The following is an 18,274-nucleotide window of genomic DNA, read 5'->3' as shown; positions in this document are numbered from 1 at the left end:
AGAATAACTGTGTTCCACGTGGTTGTAACCAGAGTGTACATACACTTCTATACTCTGATTTTTTTTTTCATTTAAACGTACGTTGAAATTACACTGTCTTACTCCAACATAGTCTCCAATAAAAAATTTTGCGTTGGCTCCAAAATTATATTACATCAAGGGGGAATATTACGATTTACTTCCACAATAATGCTGAATTAAATATTGTGGAACTAAAGCTTTTCTCTTCATTTGGATTATTTACATGGGCCAGATTGCCAGTGTTGGGGTTTCAAGGACAGAAGAAATGAACACCCAATGGCTTGCTCAGAACTTTCAATATGCCATCATGTTACAAAAGTTGTGCTTTTATTTTACACGCTGGATTTTGATTTTGATTTTTTCCATGATAAGCTGCCCTCCTCCCCAACTCCCAGGCCCACAGCACCCGTGCCTTGAGTTCCTCAGCATTCGGAGAAGAGATAGCATTGGGGTGTACCGTCCCCAGACCTCTGTTGTAGGGAAAAGGTTCCAGATGCCATGGAGATTGTGGAGTGGAAAAAACATTCCCACTGTTGGGGATTTTGATGTAATATAATAATTATAATCATTACTAGAAGCCCAGTGCACGAATTCATGCATGGCTGGGAACCTTGGCCTGGCTGGCTATCGGGCTGATTGGGGCCGCAGGAGCTTGGGGGGCGGGGCGAGGCTGCGGGAAGTTGGCTGTGGGAGCGCACTGACCACCATGGGGCAGCTCCTGCGTTAAGCATCTGTCCCCTGGTGGTCAGTGCACATCATAGTGACCAGTCGACTGGTTGTTTGGTCGTTCAGTCGCTTAGGTTTTTATACATATAGATGATATTGGTAGCTATCAGTTATTGAGTTCCTTTATATTAGACATTTTATTATCTCATTTCCTCCTCAAAATCACCCTGTCAGGAAGGTCTTGTTATCACCATTTTATAGAGAAAAAGCTGAGGCTAGAGAAGCAAAGTAACTATGCTTTCGGCTACCAGTTACAGAATAGCAGCTGTAGTGGCTGAAGCAGCAAGGTCTTCTTCTTACCTCACATGACCCCAAGGAAGGAGGGGGGTGCTTCCAGGTTGGTTTGGCAGCTCAATAGTGCCATCAAGAAGCCAGTCTCTTTCCATGTTTCTGCTTCAGCATCAGCAACTTATGGGTGCTGCTTCCTTCCCTCGGTGCAGCAACATAAAGTATCTGATTCTCACAAACTGAATGAAAAGCGGGAAGAAGGGAAAAGGCAGCAGCCTTCTTGTGTGTTTGTGTACATGTGTGCACATTTATTTTATCAGGAAGGAAATATTTCCCCAAAGCCCCTCAACCAATTTCCCCTTATATCTCATCAGCCAGGAGGAAATGATTTGGTCTGACCAGGCTGAGTTAATCTGTGAGCATATTGCCTCCACCTCCCAATTGCTGACTAAAAGTGCATATTCTTAGCAAGAAGAAAGTGGGGATAGTGTTGAGTGGGAAACAATGTCTGCTAATTCCCTCAACATTCCATGGTAGATGGTTCTCTTCTCACAATACAATGCTATCTTCCAAGACCTTTGTCTTCTATGTCTTTTAAAAGTAAGAAATCAGAGGAAATGCTGCAGTAATTCTTGCTGCTATCTTGCAAATGAGAGACAGGGCAGGATGGTGCGGCTGGGTCAGTGAGGCACCTTCATAATGACGAGGAAGGCAGGTTAAGAACTAGGAGATGTGGACTCTAGCCCCAGGTCTGCTATTTTCTATCTGTTACCTTGGGTAAATTACTTAATCTTTCTGAACCTTAAGTTCTGATCAGTAAAGCAAGAAGGTTGAACTAGGTGATCTCTAAAGTTTTGTTCAGCTCTAATATTTTACTGGTAAAATGCAATTTTTATTGAGCAGCTATAAGCAATGCTCTACAGTCTATCATTATACAGTGGGGCCTTGACTTACGAGTGTCCCAACTAACGAGTTTTTCAAGATACGAGCCGTCTCTCGGCCGATTTTTTGCTTTGAGTTGCGAGCTAAAATTCGGGTTACGAGCCAGCTTCAGATACCCCACCGCTAGTTGGCGCAGCGAATGTCACAGTGAACACCACAACATCAGCCCAGCATCACGTGTCTCACTCGTTCACTTTATGATTTGACTTACGAGTAATTTGAGTTATGAGCTCTGTCACGGAACAAATTAAACTCGTAAGTCAAGGCCCCACTGTATTTTTAAAAACACTATTCAAGATGCATCTGCATGCCATGTGAATGTGTGAAATCAACATTATTCTTATATATGAAGATTAGGATATCATACAACAGCCCAGTGACCGCTATGGGAGAACGACCAGAACCACCGGAATGACTGGTGGCTATGACACACACAGGGGCAGCCAACCAGCCTGATCCGGGCTGATGGGCCCCTCCCACCCGCGGGTCCCACCCCCAATTGCCCTCCCCCCCCCACCACCTGCTGGTCTGGGACACAGGGAGCACATGACTGAGCTGTCCGCACCCCTTCTGAGGGGAGACGCCCACCAGGTATACAGAAGGTATACAGAAAGCACTCAGCAAGGAGTCCCCGGGTGATGTTCGCACCTTCATGCTGTCCCCCCCACACCACCACCACAATGCCGAGGAAGCCTGATTCAGGAACCCCGTGCTGACCCCACAGAGAAACAGCGTGTATGAACATCATGTCCCCCAGACGCCTGAATCCGCCTCAAGAGGAAGATGGTACAGACGCTGAGCGGGAAGATCCGGACTGAGACCCAAGGTCTGGGAAAAGCAGGGCTGTGGATGGCCCTGTTCTGCATTTGCTGCCCGACCCTGCTCCCTGGCCCCCTCTGTGTGCGAAACACCTGCATCACCGCCCTGGGATGGAGGCCTGTGAGTGAGTGAAGAACTGTGGCTGTGCCTGTGGCTGCGATCAGCCTCCTGCCCGCGTGGAAACACATTTACGTGCCAGAATCTAAAACCCTCTTTATCGGTAACAGCGCAAATAATGCAAGACCCACACGTGTTTCTAAACAGGACTCTGTCCGGCTGCGTGTGAACCCAGATGAAGGTGTGCTCTCTGCCGAGGAGGCTGCAAAGTCTATTCCTCTCTCGAACGCACACAACCTGGAGAGGTTTAACGGGAAAAGGAGATTTAAAAAAATAGCAACAAGCTCTGAAGCTGCTGCCGATGCCGTCAAATCCTCCGCGGTGGTGATGTCAGAGCCCATCTCCCCACGCCTGGGGCTCAGACAGCTGAGCCGTTGACACCTGCCAGGTCGCCTGGCCTCATCGACGCGGCCACTTTCAACCTCCCGCCAGCTCCTGGAGGCGGGTGGGCTTGCGATGGAGGCTTCAGTTTTAAAGCAACCCTGTTGGTGTAGCACAGACACGCGTGGGCTTTTTGGTGAGAGAGAACCCATAACATCCCTGTATGAACGTGTTTTTAACTGTTCTGAGATCACCCTCCCAGCCTTGGTGACTCTCAGATAGGCCTCAGCGATTCCACTGGCCCGATGGAAAGACTGACCCGGGTTTCAAAGAAACCAAACCCTCGCCCCAAGCAGCCTCCTCCTTTCAAAAGGAAGATCACCCTGGCTGCAGGTCCTTGCTCTTCCTTACTTTGAATATTTCTTGCCACGCCCTTCTCTACCCAGCAAAGTTCATTTAGCATTGAAGGCCAGCTAAAGAGCTTCACAGACAAGGAAAAGCTAACTGAGTTCATCACCCTGATCGGGGGCGGGGCCCACAGTCCTTCCCCTGGCCAGCCCAGCCCTATCGTCCAGATCAGGCAGCCAGCTGGACCCCACCCGTGCACGAATTTGTGTACCGAGCCTCTAGTAGAATATAATATTGCAGACTTTTAAAATATCTTTATTTTGCATTACAATTGTACTTAGAATTATTATCACTTTAAGTGACTTGTGTTTTACATTTACAGCACAGTTTATCTTCCAGAACTTTCCTGCTATTTCCAGTTTTCATTTTATTAGAGATGCCACCTCCACATAACTGAATGAGGAACATGGCAAAGCTGGGGGAAATTTCTGTGCCTGTCTCTTTTTGCTCTTTCTTCCTCTGAACAGAAATAATATCTTGGCAGCGTATCTCTTTGTCTGTTAAAAAAAAAAAAAGGCAGGAAAAGGAAACAGCAGTGGCTGGTCTGCTTTCTGAAACAGTTTAAGAAAGATCTGGAGGATGTTTGCTTTGCACTGAAGCAGCTTCAACTTCTGCTTTTACAGTATCTGCAGGAACTTTCCCGAGACTAAGGGGGGAGCAACAGCGGCCAGAGACTGTCTCCTGCAAACGTGAGATGAGTGTGAGCCGAGCCTCAAAACAGGAGCTGCTGCGCGTGAGCTGTGCTGTTTTCCTTCCACAGTTGTTTCCATACGCAGAGGAGGTTCTCTGCGGCAGCCGCCACTCAATCAGCCACATTTTCGGAACTGGATAGTGTATTCTTAGTTGACAGGAAAGTAAACACTTGGTTCAGAAGGAGGTTGGAAGGTCGCTTAGTAGTTAGAAGCGGAAATCAGTACTTTTCTCCATTTTCCAAAAGAGTTCCTGTCTGTGGGCAGCAGCGAGCAAAGTGGTTACTTCCATGCTCTCGCTCTCTCTTTTCAATCCTTACCCGAGGATACGTTTATTGATTTTTTTTAGAATATATTTTTATCGTTTTCAGAGAGGAAGGGAGAGAGAGAGCTAGAAACATCAATGATGAGAGATCACCATTGACCGACTGCCTCCTTCATCGACTGGGAATTAAACCGTGACCTCCTGGTTCATAGGTCGGTGCTCAATCAGTGAGCCACACCAGCTGGACCGTTTAGAGGGCGAAAGAGAGAAACATCGATGTGAGAGAGAAATATTGCTTGGTTGCCTCCCATACAAACTCTGGCCAGGGCCTGAGCCCACAACCCAGGTACGTGTGCCCTGACCAGAAACTGAACCTGAAACCTCCTTGGTGTACAGAACGATGCTCCAACCAACTGAGCCGCCCGGCTGGGCGCACGGTGAACTCTGTAAGCAAAGCTAAGCGGCCTCTGTCCCTACGCCCACATTTATCACCTCGGTGATAAGGAAAGATTGGTCTGGAGCTTATGGGCCAAAGAGAAGGACGGGCAAGACCAGAACATGTGCTCCAATTGTTGGAGCCGAGCTATTGGAGCCCGTGCAGGAGAACCTGCTAAGACAGAGAGTGATGCACTCTTCCCTGGCTGCATGGGGAGTGGGAAGAAGGGAAACCAATGGGCACTCTAGAGGGAAGGCAGAGCATTCCTCCAAAGGATGAGTGTTTACATAATATAGGATGGTTCATGTATGTTCAGCCACTAGAAAACATAGCTCAAGTAGTGTTCTTTACTGTGGTACACACCCATACTTGGGGAAAATGTGGAGGCTGGGGAGATGAGAAGGAGGGGAGCAATCTGGAGTGTAAAGAAGCTTTGGATGTCCATTGGTACTCCTTCTTTTCCTAAAAATACTGACATTCAATCACTGGATTAAATTCATGTTCCCATCTCAATGACCTCACTCATTAGGTGGGAATAACAAGTTTACATACCACTGTGTGGGCTTATCCTCCTGAACCTCCCACCATGGGGCCAGAGGTGTGGATGCATGGAACAGAATAACAGATCCCAGTGTACAGGGCGGAGGAGGGGGGACAGGAAGAGGTTAACCAAAGAGCATATATGCATATATGCATAATCCATGGACACAGACTGTTATGCCCAGATTTCAAGATTCCCAATAGACCAACAGGGAGCCAGCCAAGTCCGATGCAAAAGCAGAGAATCTTTTATTATTATTACAGACTCAGGTCTGGCTCCCAGCCTCTACCAATGCAATGGCAAGATGAGAGAGCCCGCCCGTGGGAAAAAATGGGGTTTTAATAGGGGGGTGGAGTGAGGGGAGGAGAGATGACTGTGGGCCCTGCCGATTTTCTAGGTGCAAGTCGGGTCTTGTTACACAGGATGTGGTCATATCCATGGCATGCACGTCCCCTGATTGTCATTGGTTAGTTTAAAAAGATTCTGGGCATGGCCAGCAGAGGCCTGGGCTTCCGGGAAGAAGGTACTTTCCTGAGCACATGGCTGCTGCCCCAACATGGAGGATACGGGGCAAGATGGAGGGCATAGCCCTCGCCCTTTCACAGACAATAAATAGCATGGGGAAGACCTGGGGTAGGGCAGGGGTTGTGTGGAGGGGGGCAAAAAGGGAGAAAATGGGAGACATCTATAATATTGTCAACAACAACAACAACAAAAAAGGAAAAGAAAGGATGATGTAGAGTTTTTTTCACCCTCAAACATTTAAAAACTTTTTCCCCTTTAATTGCTTTCCCCAGTGACTTCAGGTGAGTTATATGTAACACGAATATTTCAGATTTTGTAGTGGTAGAGAAAGAAAGAAGTAGGAATAGGGCCAAAGGAAGGGAGAGACATTTAAAAACTATATCAGAATATGAGTTGCCAATGCCCTGCCCCCAATCATTTGGATGTTTTATCCATATTTGAACAGTCCTTGATATGCCTATTGTATGATTGGGAATCTGCCTTCTAAGCTGGCTCATTAACTTCTGAGTTTTGTTTTTTCTTGTTTATGAGGTGCTGAAGTAGTGCTCTTGTGAATGTCCCTCGGCTACATTTTGAAAGTTGGTTACCCAGTGGCAGTGTTATTGGTGAAAGTGAAGTATTTACCAGTGGAAGTGGGTTTTAAAAGTCCCATTTCCCTTAATTCAGAACTGGAAGAGGTGTAGCTGGGGATTCAGCAGAGCTAGAAGCAAAGGCAGGGTCCAAAGTTTCCATCCTATGGTGACCTGGGTCTAGTTTAGCATTAGGCTAGTTACAGTCCATCAGTCCATTGTGTGTGGGAACCTCATGGCTGTGGACCATGTGGGCAAATGCAGGGGAGCCAAGAGCATACAGCCTGCAACAAGAGTCCCAAGAATGCAAGAGGCAAGGAAGCAAGAGAGAGAATTTCTTTGTTTAGGAGATTAAGTATCTCAGATCTTCCCACCCTTGCAGTGGCCATGCCTACTCTGGTCAATGACCTGCTCCCAGGTGTGACTGATAGGCAAGCACCTTCCCTACCTCACCCAGACTTTACTGGGCATGCATCTGTTCTTCCCCTGTCCAGTGCCTTCCCCCAGATCAACTGGGGAATGTCAAAGCTGCACAAATGAATGCCTATATTTTTTGGCCTTTCCTTCACTACTTTCCAGTTATTAATAACTGGGTTATTTAGCCCTACCTGGTTTGGCTCAGTGGATAGAGCTTCGGCCTGCAAGCTAAAGGGTCCTGGCTTCAATACTGGCCAAGGGCACATGTCCGGGCTGCGGGCTCGATCCCCAATAGGGGGCATGCAGGAAGCAGCCAATCGATGATTCTCTCTCACCATTGATGTTTCTATCCTTCTCCGTCTCCCTTCCTCTCTGAAATGAATACAAACATATTTTTTTAAAAAAACTTGGTTATTTACAACAGTATCAACAGGTTCAGAAATATTGCAATAATTTTAGAATTGGATACAGGAATGTATCTTGAGCTCTGGTCCGTGTTCTCAGTGGCTAGAGCATTGGCCCGCAGACCAAAAGCTCACAGGTTTGATTCCTGGTCAAGGGCATGTACCTGGGTTTCAGGTTTACTCCCCAGGCCCCTCCAGGGCAGGAGCAAGAGGCAACCAATCTATGTGTCTATCTCACATCGATGTTTTTCCCTCCCTCTCTTCCACTCTCTCTTGAAATAAAAAGTACTCGGGAGCATTTGAGATCTTGCTCCCTGACATATCTCATCAGTTTGGCTCAAATAAACTCATAAAAATTTCCTACAAGCTTGGACATTTTTTGTTGTTGTTAATCCTCACCAGAGGATATTTTTTCCATTAATTAAAAAAAAATTATTTTATTGATTTCAGAGAAAAAGGGAGAGGGAGAGAGAGAGAGAAACATCAATGATGAGAGAGAATCATTGATTGCCTGCCTCTTGCATACCCCCTACTGGAGATCAAGCCTGAAACCCAGGCATGTGCCCTGACTGGAAATTGAACTGTGACCTCCTGGTTCATATGTTGACACTCAACTGCCAGAAGCTGGTCCATTCTTGCTGTTGACACAGTCGCTGCAGGGAAGAAACATCTGCACAGCATATGTTTCAAGGGATCTGGCGTATATGGCATACTGTTCTTAATATGTTTGCTCCCCTTCTTAGCGCTATGTGTTTTAACCAAGGTCACCTCTCCAAGAAAGGTTGTTTCCCCAGGTAGGGATTTTCCCCTGGAGTTAGGGATTAACAGGACTAAGGAAGGGAATAAATCAGTAAAACCCCTTAACTAAGTGCCAGGCGGGTAGTTAATCACTTTAACTATGAACAATCACGCTTAAGCTACATAATCTTTACTTAGGAAAATCTCCTTCGGTTACTTCCTTGTAGTTTAACAGAACAATAGAGTAGTGACCTTGGAATGGAGATAACAAATGCCCTAACCTTTGGAATAGAATGGATAGGATTAAAATCAACTGGTATAAATACAGATGTAACAGGAGAAGAAGACAGAACCTGGCTGGAGAACCTGGCTAGAACCTGGCTAGAGAAGCTGGCTATGCTGATTAACTGAACACTGTCCCCGTGTCCTTCCTTCTTCACCGACTCCGTCCACACCTTTGGGAACCCCTGGACCTGCTGGGGCTGGAACCCAACACTCAACCACTGCGCCACACTGGCCAGGCCATTGATTATTTTTTAGAGAGAGTGGGAGGAAGGAAGGGAGGTGGGGGTGGGAGAGAGAAACATTAATGCAAGAGGGGCACATCTATTGGTTTCCTTCCGTGCATGCCCCCACCAGGGCTTGGATTGAACCTGCAACCCAGGTACATGCCCTTGACTGGGAATCAAACTGGTGACCCTTTGGTGCATGGACAGATGCTCTAACCACTGAGAAACCAGCCAGGGCAGCAGTTTGGAATTTTATTGTTGACATTTATTTGACACAGTATGCCAGGATTCTAAAAAAAAAAAACCCCACCCAGGACTACCCTACCTATCTGGACCCAGTGGTGCTAGGTACAAGCACGGGCCATTGTGCCCCACTAGTTCCCTGCTTTGCATCAGGTGAACTTGGGTGAGTTTCTCTCAGAATTCTGCTTCAAGTAGCAGGCCATGACTTTATCTGAGCTGTCCTTAGAAAACCCTTGGGGTAGATAAGGGTTGAATTAACCCAGGGAGAGGGAAAAAAATGGTTTACTGCTTTTATTTTGTTTTTCCAATTCTTTTCTTTTTTTTAAATTGAATTTATTGGTGTGACATTGGGTAATAAAATTAGATAGGTTTCAGGTGTATGGTTATATAATACATCAACTGTATATTGTATTGTGTTCACCACCCCAAATTGAGTCTCCTTCCGTCACCATTTATGCCCCTGCTTTTAATCTCAGCTTTTTAATTGGATTGCTTACTGAGACTATGAACAAATTATTTGCTGGTTAAATGAGAGACTGAACTCTCTTTAGCTCCAAAAAAGAAAGGACACTTGCTTCCCCATCCCGAATAGCCAGTGGGGTGACGACAGCTGTTCAGACATCCAAAATCAGAGTGACAGAGATGGGTGCGGAGAATCGTCCAGTGCAGTAGCGCAGCTGGCTCTGGAGAAGCCGGCGGAGCCCCAACAGGAAGGGCAGGGTGCCCCAAAATGGGTTCACCCCAAAGAGGGGCCCGAGAAAGGGGCCTGTGCCTTGGAAAGAGTCACAGGTCCCATGGATCAGGTGAGCTCTTGCTGGCCCTTGCTTGGGTATTCTTAGGTAACTAAGAGTCTCTGTGGGGTTACCTGAGGAAAAACTTCCTCCAGGGTGTAGAGCAGTCCTACAGGGATATTCACTGCATTTAGCTTCTCCAGAGACCTGCACGTCAGGGCTGCTTTTCCCTGGAAGTTTCTGAAGACTCCACAGATCTCAGCATTAGCAGGGGGAGTCATGCCTCTGAGGCCAACAAGCCCCATGATAGTCAGCCTTCTATTTATGTAGCTACGACCGCCAAGATGAGGATCCCCCGATGCCTCTAATCTTTTGCACTCACCATTAGAAAAAGCCGGCTATGAAACTAGGCAAAAATAATGGAAAGCACATTTAATTGGTCTCTTAAAGCTTCAAAAAAAAAGGATTTACATAAATGGATCAACCTATGATGTCATTTAGGTGTCAACCCAATTTTTTGAGGTATTAAATATGACTGTCCTTATTTTAAAAGGGGAAGGTCATTTGGAACTTGACTTGCCAAGCTAAAGAAGATATATAAAATAACGTGCAAGATCCTTTTCATATGTTATACTAGATACCAAATATGAAAAAATGAGACAGTAGTAAAACTCAGATCATGATAGTTTACAGGATAGAAATGATCCATTTACCTGCCCTTCCCTTTTTGAGAAAATTTGGCTGCAATTCATATCCCATGGTTACAGTATTGCCCCATCCTCAATGGTCAATAAGAACATTGTTGCCTAGCTGGTTTGGCTCAATGGATAGAGTGTCAGACTGCGGACTGAATGGTCCCGGGTTTGATTCCAGTCAAGGGCACATGCCTGGGTTGCAGGCTTGGTTTCCAGTGGGGGATGTGCAGGAGGCAGCTGATCAGTGATGAATCATTGGTGTTTCTATCTTTCTCTCTCTCCATTCCTCTCTGAAATCAATAAAAATATTTTTTAAAAAGAACATTGTTTATACTGATATTTTTTCATTTAATGTTTATTGTTGAAAGTATTACATATGTCCTCTTTTTCCCCCCACTGACCCCATTTACCCCAGGACTTCACCACCCTATTGTCTGTGTCCATGGGTTATGCATATATGCACACAAGTTCTTTGGTTGATCTCTTCCCACCCACCCACCCTCCTCCGCCTTCCATCTGAGACTCCACAGTCTGTTCTTGCTTCTATGTTTCTTGGTCTTTTTTGTTCATCAGTTCATTTTGTTCATTAGATTCCACATATGAGTGAGATCATGTGATACTTGTCTTTCTCTGACTGGCTTATTTTGCTCAGCATAATACTCTCCAGGTCCCTTTAATGCTGACTCAAGGGGTAAGAAATCCTTCTTTTTCACTGCTGCATACTATTCCATGGTGTAAATGTACCACAGCTTTTTTATCCACTCATCTGCTGGGTACTTGGGCTGTTTCCAGATCTTAGCTATTGTAAATTGTGCTTCTTTGAACATAGGGGTGCATACATTCTTTCTGATTGGTTTTATGGGTTCCTAGAGGTGGGATCATTTGGTCAAATGGCAGTTCCATATTTAATTTTTTGAGGAAACTCCACACTGTTTTCCATAATGGCTACGCCAGTCTGCATTCCCACCAGCAGTGTACTAGGGTTCCCTTTTCTCCACATCCTTTCCAGCACTTGTCATTTGTTGATGATAGCCATTCTGACAGGTACAAAGTGATACCTCATTGTTGTTTTAATTTGCAAATATCTGTTGATCAGTGACTTTGAGCATTTTTTTATGTCTCTTGGTCATTTGAATGTCCACTTTGGAGAATTGTCTATTTAGATCCTTTGCCCATTTTTCAATTGGATTGTTTGTCTTCCTTTTGTTAAGTTGTATAAGTTCCTTATATATTTTTGGATATTAAATCTTTATCAGATGTATCATTGACAAATATGTTCTCCCATACAGTGGGCTCCCTTTTCATTTTGTTGATGGTTTCTTTTGCTGTGCAGAAACTTTTAATTTTAATGTAGTCCCATTTGTTTATTTTCTCCTTAGTTTCCTTTGCCCTAGGAGATGTATCCATAAACTTATTGTTATGAGAGATGTCTGAGATTTTGTTGCCTATGGTTTCTTCTATGACTTTTATGGTTTCACAACTTACATTTAAGTATTTTATCCATTTTGTGTTTATTCTTGTGTATGGTGTAAGTCTAGTTTCATTTTTTTTTGTTTTTGCATGTATCTGTCCAATTTTCCCAACACCATTTATTGAAGAGACTGTCTTAACTCCATTGTATATTCTTGCCTCCTTTGTCAAATATTAATTGAGTGTAATGGCTTGGGTCGATTTCTGATGTCTTTGCTCTATTCTATTGAGGGTGCCTACATTTCCAGCCGTCTCTGACTGGCAGGTAGCAACCCTGCTGCTTTTCATAGCCAGGTGTTTTGCGGGCACCTTTCTCAGTTCTGGTGCTCTGGGATGGAGAACCCAACTTGAGGTTTAGATCCCTGAGTTCTCAGTGGAAACCCCCCACAGTTGAGGTATCTCTTCAGAACTTAAGCTGCTGTCTGTGGGAGCCTGGCCAACCCTTTCGCACCTCCGCTCTTCCTACCAATCTCTATGCCAGTGGCTCTCAACCTTCCTAATGCCGCGACCCTTTAATACAGCTCCTCATGTTGTGGTGACCCCCAATTTCATTGTTACAAATTGAACATAATTAAAGCATAGTGATTAATCACAAAAACAATATGTAATTATATATGTTTTCCGATGGTCTTAGGCGACCCGTGTGAAAGGGTCGTTCGACCCCCAAAGAGGTCGCGACCCACAGGTTGAGAACCACTGCTCTATGCAGTCTCTGCTTTCTGTCCTTGCTAGTCTTTAGTTGATTTTTCAGAATGGTATGTTTGTATTTTAGTTGTATTTCCAGTTTGGTCCTGGGAGAGTGTCAGTGTAGCTTCCACTTCACCACCATTTTTAATCCCCTATTATAATGAGACTTCTTATAAATGAGCCTTCCTAGTACTGTGAGACCACACTATCTGACCAAAGGGTTGGTCATCAATGCATTCTTTGGATTGATTTATGACCAAAAGGGGAGACTGTGGATAAAACAGGGAGGGGGCTAACCAGTTTGGCTCAGTGGATAGAGCATCCACCCGTGGACTGAAGGGTCTCGGGTTTGAGTCCTGCCAAGAGCATGTACCTCGATTGCAGGAAGGTTCATTCCCTGGCCCCGGTCAGGGCACATGCAGGAGGCGACCAATCAATGTGTCTCTCTCACATTGATGTTTCTCTTTCTCTGTCTCCCCAACCTCCACTCCCCATTTCACTCTCTCTAAAAATCAATGGAAAAATATCCTTGGGTGAGGATTAACCATACAAAAAAAAGGATGGGTGGTTCTGTGGAAAGTAGCCTCATAGGGTGTTCTGATCATAAATTTTTTTTAAATATATTTTATTGATTTTTTACAGAGAGGAAGGGAGAGAGATAGAGAGTTAGAAACATCGATGAGAGAGAAACATCGATCAGCTGCCTCCTGCACATCTCCCACTGGGGATGTGCCCGCAACCCAGGTACATGCCCTTGGCCGGAATCGAACCTGGGACCTTTCAGTCCGCAAGCCGACGCTCTATCCACTGAGCCAAACCGGTTTCGGTGTGATCATAAATTTTTAACCAGGCAGGTCATGGTGAGTAGTCATACCTCAGGCATATAAATTCTTTACTAAAAGGTTTATCTTTGCCTTAAGCAAGGCCTGTCCATCATTTTTTTAAAATATATTTCTTTATTGATTTCAGAGAGGAAGGGAGAATGAGAAATAGAAACATCAATGAGAGAGAATCATTGATTGGCTGCCTCTTGCAAGCCCCCTACTGGGGATTGAGTCTGTAACCCGGGCATGTTCCCTTGGCTGGAATCGAATCCGGGACCCTTCAGTCCACAGGCTGACACTCTATCCACTGAGCCAAACCGACTAGGGCCTGTCCATCATTTCTGTGCATCTAGGTTAACATACCTTTGAAATAAACTATAACTACTCTCAAGAGAGCAAATAATCTTGTTGGCTATCCTGTAATCCAATCCCCACCTTACTTTCTTCAATTTCCATGTAATCTTCTTTAATTCCCTCCTAAATTTCAAATGCATAAGAGAACCTGCAAACTTATTCTTGGGAGCACTTGAGATCTAGCTCCCTACTGTATGCCATCAGTTTGGTTCAAATAAACTTTTATAACATTTTTAAAAAGAAATTTAAAAGTACAGAAGCCTATAGAATTGACCATAGCTGGGTGTGATTTTCTTTTCGGGCATTATCAAATCTAGGTTAGTAAATAAACTAGAAGCAAACAAAATAAATGGGACTAAAACATCAGTTTTGGCCCAGGCCACATGGTGGCAGGCTTACTCTGTGTTGTGCTTCCTTTTCAGGACCAAAAAATGAAGAAGAAAAAAAAAAGTGGGGAGGAAACAAACTTAATTAAGAAATAAGTCTTACTGGTTGGATTTAACTGCATTAAGCCACATCTTTGAGGGACTTAACTTTTAGAAAAGATGACATAACTGATTAGTTTTTCAAGATTATATTTTTTTACAAAATTGTTCTTTACATTTTATGGTACCTGAGCAGCAAAGATTTGGTCTTCAATAGGACATTCTGCTTCTAGATCTCAATTTCTTTATCAATAAAATGATGATTTTGGATTACTTACAATTCTAAAATCATCACACCTCTCTTATAACTAACAAAAAAAAAAGCTTAAATATTCTTCTTCAGTAATGAACTTCAGTCATATTGCAGTTAACTTGGTAAGTAATATGATTTTCAAATTATATTGCCTAGGTTTGTGTTTGAATTCTGCCATTCATTAACTGAGATATCAGGCAAGGGATTTAGCTTATCAAAAATGTTAGTTTCCTTATCTATAAAGTAGTACAAATTATAGGACATATTTTATTGGGTTTGTTAGAATTAAAAGGGGAAAAAATGTGTGACCGACTGGCAAATTGCTCACCAAACTACTGCTTTTTTATTCAAGCAAAAACAGCTAAATCACATTTTTCATCCTCACTTGTAGTTAGTTTGCCATGTGACTGGATTCTGGCCGATGTGAGAGGAAGAGAAGCATTCTACTTCTGGGCTCAGCTCACATGAATCTCCCATTGTGGCCCCAGAATGGAAAGAACTGTGGCCCCCGAATCATGGCTTGGTGGAGAGTTTTATGCCTATTAGGAACACTTGTTTTGGACTTTATATGAGTAAGAAATAAACTTCTGTTTTGTTAAATCACCGAGATTCCGGGGTTTATCTATTATGGCAGCTGGCATGAACTAAAATAGCATGTAAGGCACTTAGTACAATAACTGACACAATACTGCTTAATAAATGTTAGATGTTATAATATAATTGAAAAGAATTTTAGAGACAAAACAGGCAGGTTTAGGGAGCCTTAGAGATAAAGAGGGCCCATGGGAGAGGAATGCATAGATGGGGGCTTGAAGACGCCAAAATGCTTATCTTACTTGTACAGAGGGTAAAGAAATGCCACAGGAAGCGGGGGTCCAGGCAGATGGAAACATTTCTGGCCTGAGCAATTAAAACAGCCATTACCCAAGGACAGAGGTATCTCTGGCCTGAGCAGCTGGGAGATCAAAGGCAACTCCAACCAGCAAGATAAGGGGGAGAGAAAAAGGGGCACCACCTGGGCTTTAGATTTTGAAACTAACACTATGTAGCAGAATGACCAATGAGGAAAGCACGAGGGTCCTAAATTTAAAAAAAGGGTCCAATTAGAAAGGGTCAGGCTCAGACAAAGAACTGCAGCCTTTATACATCTGGAGACAAAGAGAATCAGCAGATTTCAGATTTTACAGATTCAGGTTATTTAGATTTTTTTCCCATTAGAGAGAGAGAGAGCAGGCTTTTCCCATTTGGGGGCCCTGCCCAGGGGTCCTCTTTGGGAACACCCCTGCCCAGAAGGAGTTTATATCTGCTTCCAATAAGCTTCTACATTTTTTTAAATTAACAAAACCTTTTTATCTATGAGTTTATTCTTCAAACTTCGTGAGGACAAGGACCCACAGGAAAAATCTGCACCCCAAAACCCATGATTTCATCATGATTCTTCATAATACAAACCGAGAACTAAACCCCTGAGCTTGACACACAAGCAGTAATATGGAATCCTTTCTGCAGTATACAAGATTTGGCCTTTTTTTTTTTTAAAGCTAGAAATAGTCTAGAAAATAAAGTTGTGTGTGCAAATAGTAAAAATCTGAGCAGTTCATGTATGTAACTTATAAAAAGCCAATATTTTGTATTTATAGTTGCTACACTTTTAAAACATTAACAAAATATAAATAAGGAAAAAAACAAATTAAAATACTTTAAATTATTTCTTCTGAGGATTTCAGTCTGTGTTATGATTCATTCAATGATTTCTCTCAATATTTCCCACAATGCTTAGCCTTTTTTCTGTGGACGAAAGGGGCCACATGCTGACCTGACAGGCTCAGGGGAGGCCTGCATGGTGGTCTTGCAAACTCAGAGACCTAAAGTAACCACAAAGGATGGTCTGAAATTAAACTTTAACTAAAAGCAGTTATGGTGGGTAGTTACATCCTAGGCCAGTATCTTCACTGACCTTTACCTTAATTGAGCCTATCTGTCTTTTTGCATCTATAACAACATACCCCTGAAATGTCTGGGTAACTTGTAACTTCACTTTTTGTGGACTCCTTGGGGCACAACCTAATGTGCTGGGCACCAGGACAGATACCACAAATTCCTTCATTATCATGTTAATTGTTCCTGCACCCACCTAAGTATGTGTCCATCATTTTACTTTTTATCCAATCCCAGGGGTTTCCCTGCTTTGCTTTATCCCACCTCCTTAATCTATCACCAATGGATTTCATGTAACCCACCTACCTCTCTTCTTTGATTACAATGTGTAAATACAGATGTAACCCGCCAATCTCCGGAGCATTATTTCAATTCGTTGAGGTACTGCTTCCCGGTAGATGTCGACAGTTTGGCTCAAATAAACTCACAAAAATTCTTTACAGGTTTCACTGCTTTTTTTAACGTTAACCTTTCTTTAAAATGTCTTCTTTTTCGGCTCCTACACCTTTGTATATTTTGTTGCTTTTGCTCAGGCTTATTCCCAGTTTATCTAATGAAATTCTACCTTACAGCCCAGATCAAATTTCACATGTTCAGTTAAAGCCTTCCAACTCATCCTGCTTGGAAGGGACCCCACTTGCACTTAACTGTAATATTTATACAATCGAAGGCTCTTAGTATTTGCTGTCTTCTACCCCACGGTTTATTCTCAGGTGGGTTTATATAGCTTGCTTCTCCCTACTCAGGTTGTAAACTACCAGATCACGGGGACTGTGATTTTTTATTTTGTATTCCCCACAGAAAATAGAGTTTTGTGCAAATAATTATTGATAATTGATTCATTGGTTTGAAAACCCCAAGTATGAGATTTCAACTAACATTTTAATATCTTTCTTTCCTAGAGTTTTATAAGAATGAAGAACAGCTCTCAAAGTTTTTCTCATAGATGAATAATAATTTTGTTGTGCCCAGATTTCAAGATTCCCAAGGGCCCACCAGGGAGCCAGCGAGTCCAATGCAAAAGCAAAGAGTCCTTCATTTCAAGCTAGCTTGAGCTCCCCGTCCACCACATTCACTGACACAACGGCAAGCCAAGTGGCCGAGAGAGCAAAGCCTGATGGGACTGTGGGTTTTATAGGGGGGTGGAGTGAGGGCAGGAGAGGGGACTGTGGGCCCCGCCGATTGGCCAGGCGCAAGTCGGTGTCTCATTACACAGGATGTGGTCATAGTGATGGCGTGCACTTCCTTTGATTATCATTGGTTAGTCCAGAGAAATCCTGGGTGTGGCTAGCAGAGGCCTGGGCTTCCGGGAAGAAGGTACTCTCCTGAGCACATGGCGGCTGCCCCAAAAATGGAGGACCCAGGGCAAGATGGAGGGCGCAGTCCTAGCCCCCGCCAGGGCGAGCTGAGCCCGGGCTCCAGGGGCCAGTCCGGTTGCTGGGGGTCCAGCAGATCGACCAGTTCCAGCCCAAACAGGAAGTCCACGTCCTCCGTCTCGTCCCCGGGGGCGCCGGCGATCGCCTCCTCCTCCATCTCCTCAGGGAGGGCACGCGCCCCGCTCCGCCGCCGCCGCCGCTACCTCGCGGGTCCGGTCCGGGGGCGGCGGGTGGGTGGTGGCCTGCGCCAGGCTCCCGTCGTGGGCTGGGCAGTCGGTGCCCGAGGCCGCCAGCAGCGTGGTCAGGCTGTGCCTCATGGGGCCCGGCGGCCGGCCCACATAGGCCCCGCGACGACTTGCCCTTTCAAATTTATGGTTGGGGGACCTTAGTGGCAAAGTGGTATTTTATGGTCAGTGGTCTGGTAGAAAGAATAAATCAGTGCCCAATTTTTCATATTCAAATGAGGACAATTTTATGTGCATAACCAGTAACACTTATTTTGCTTTTGGGGAGAGGGGTCTTTCATCATAATTACTCACTTTCTTTTTTGGGGGGTCTTTCATCATAACTATTCCTTTCTTTTCTGCATAATTGCTTAATATG

This window comes from Myotis nattereri (assembly GCF_964212035.1).
Source record: "Myotis nattereri genome assembly, chromosome: 2".
NCBI classification, from domain to species: Eukaryota; Metazoa; Chordata; class Mammalia; order Chiroptera; family Vespertilionidae; genus Myotis; species Myotis nattereri.
This window is presented reverse-complemented; position numbering follows the sequence as displayed.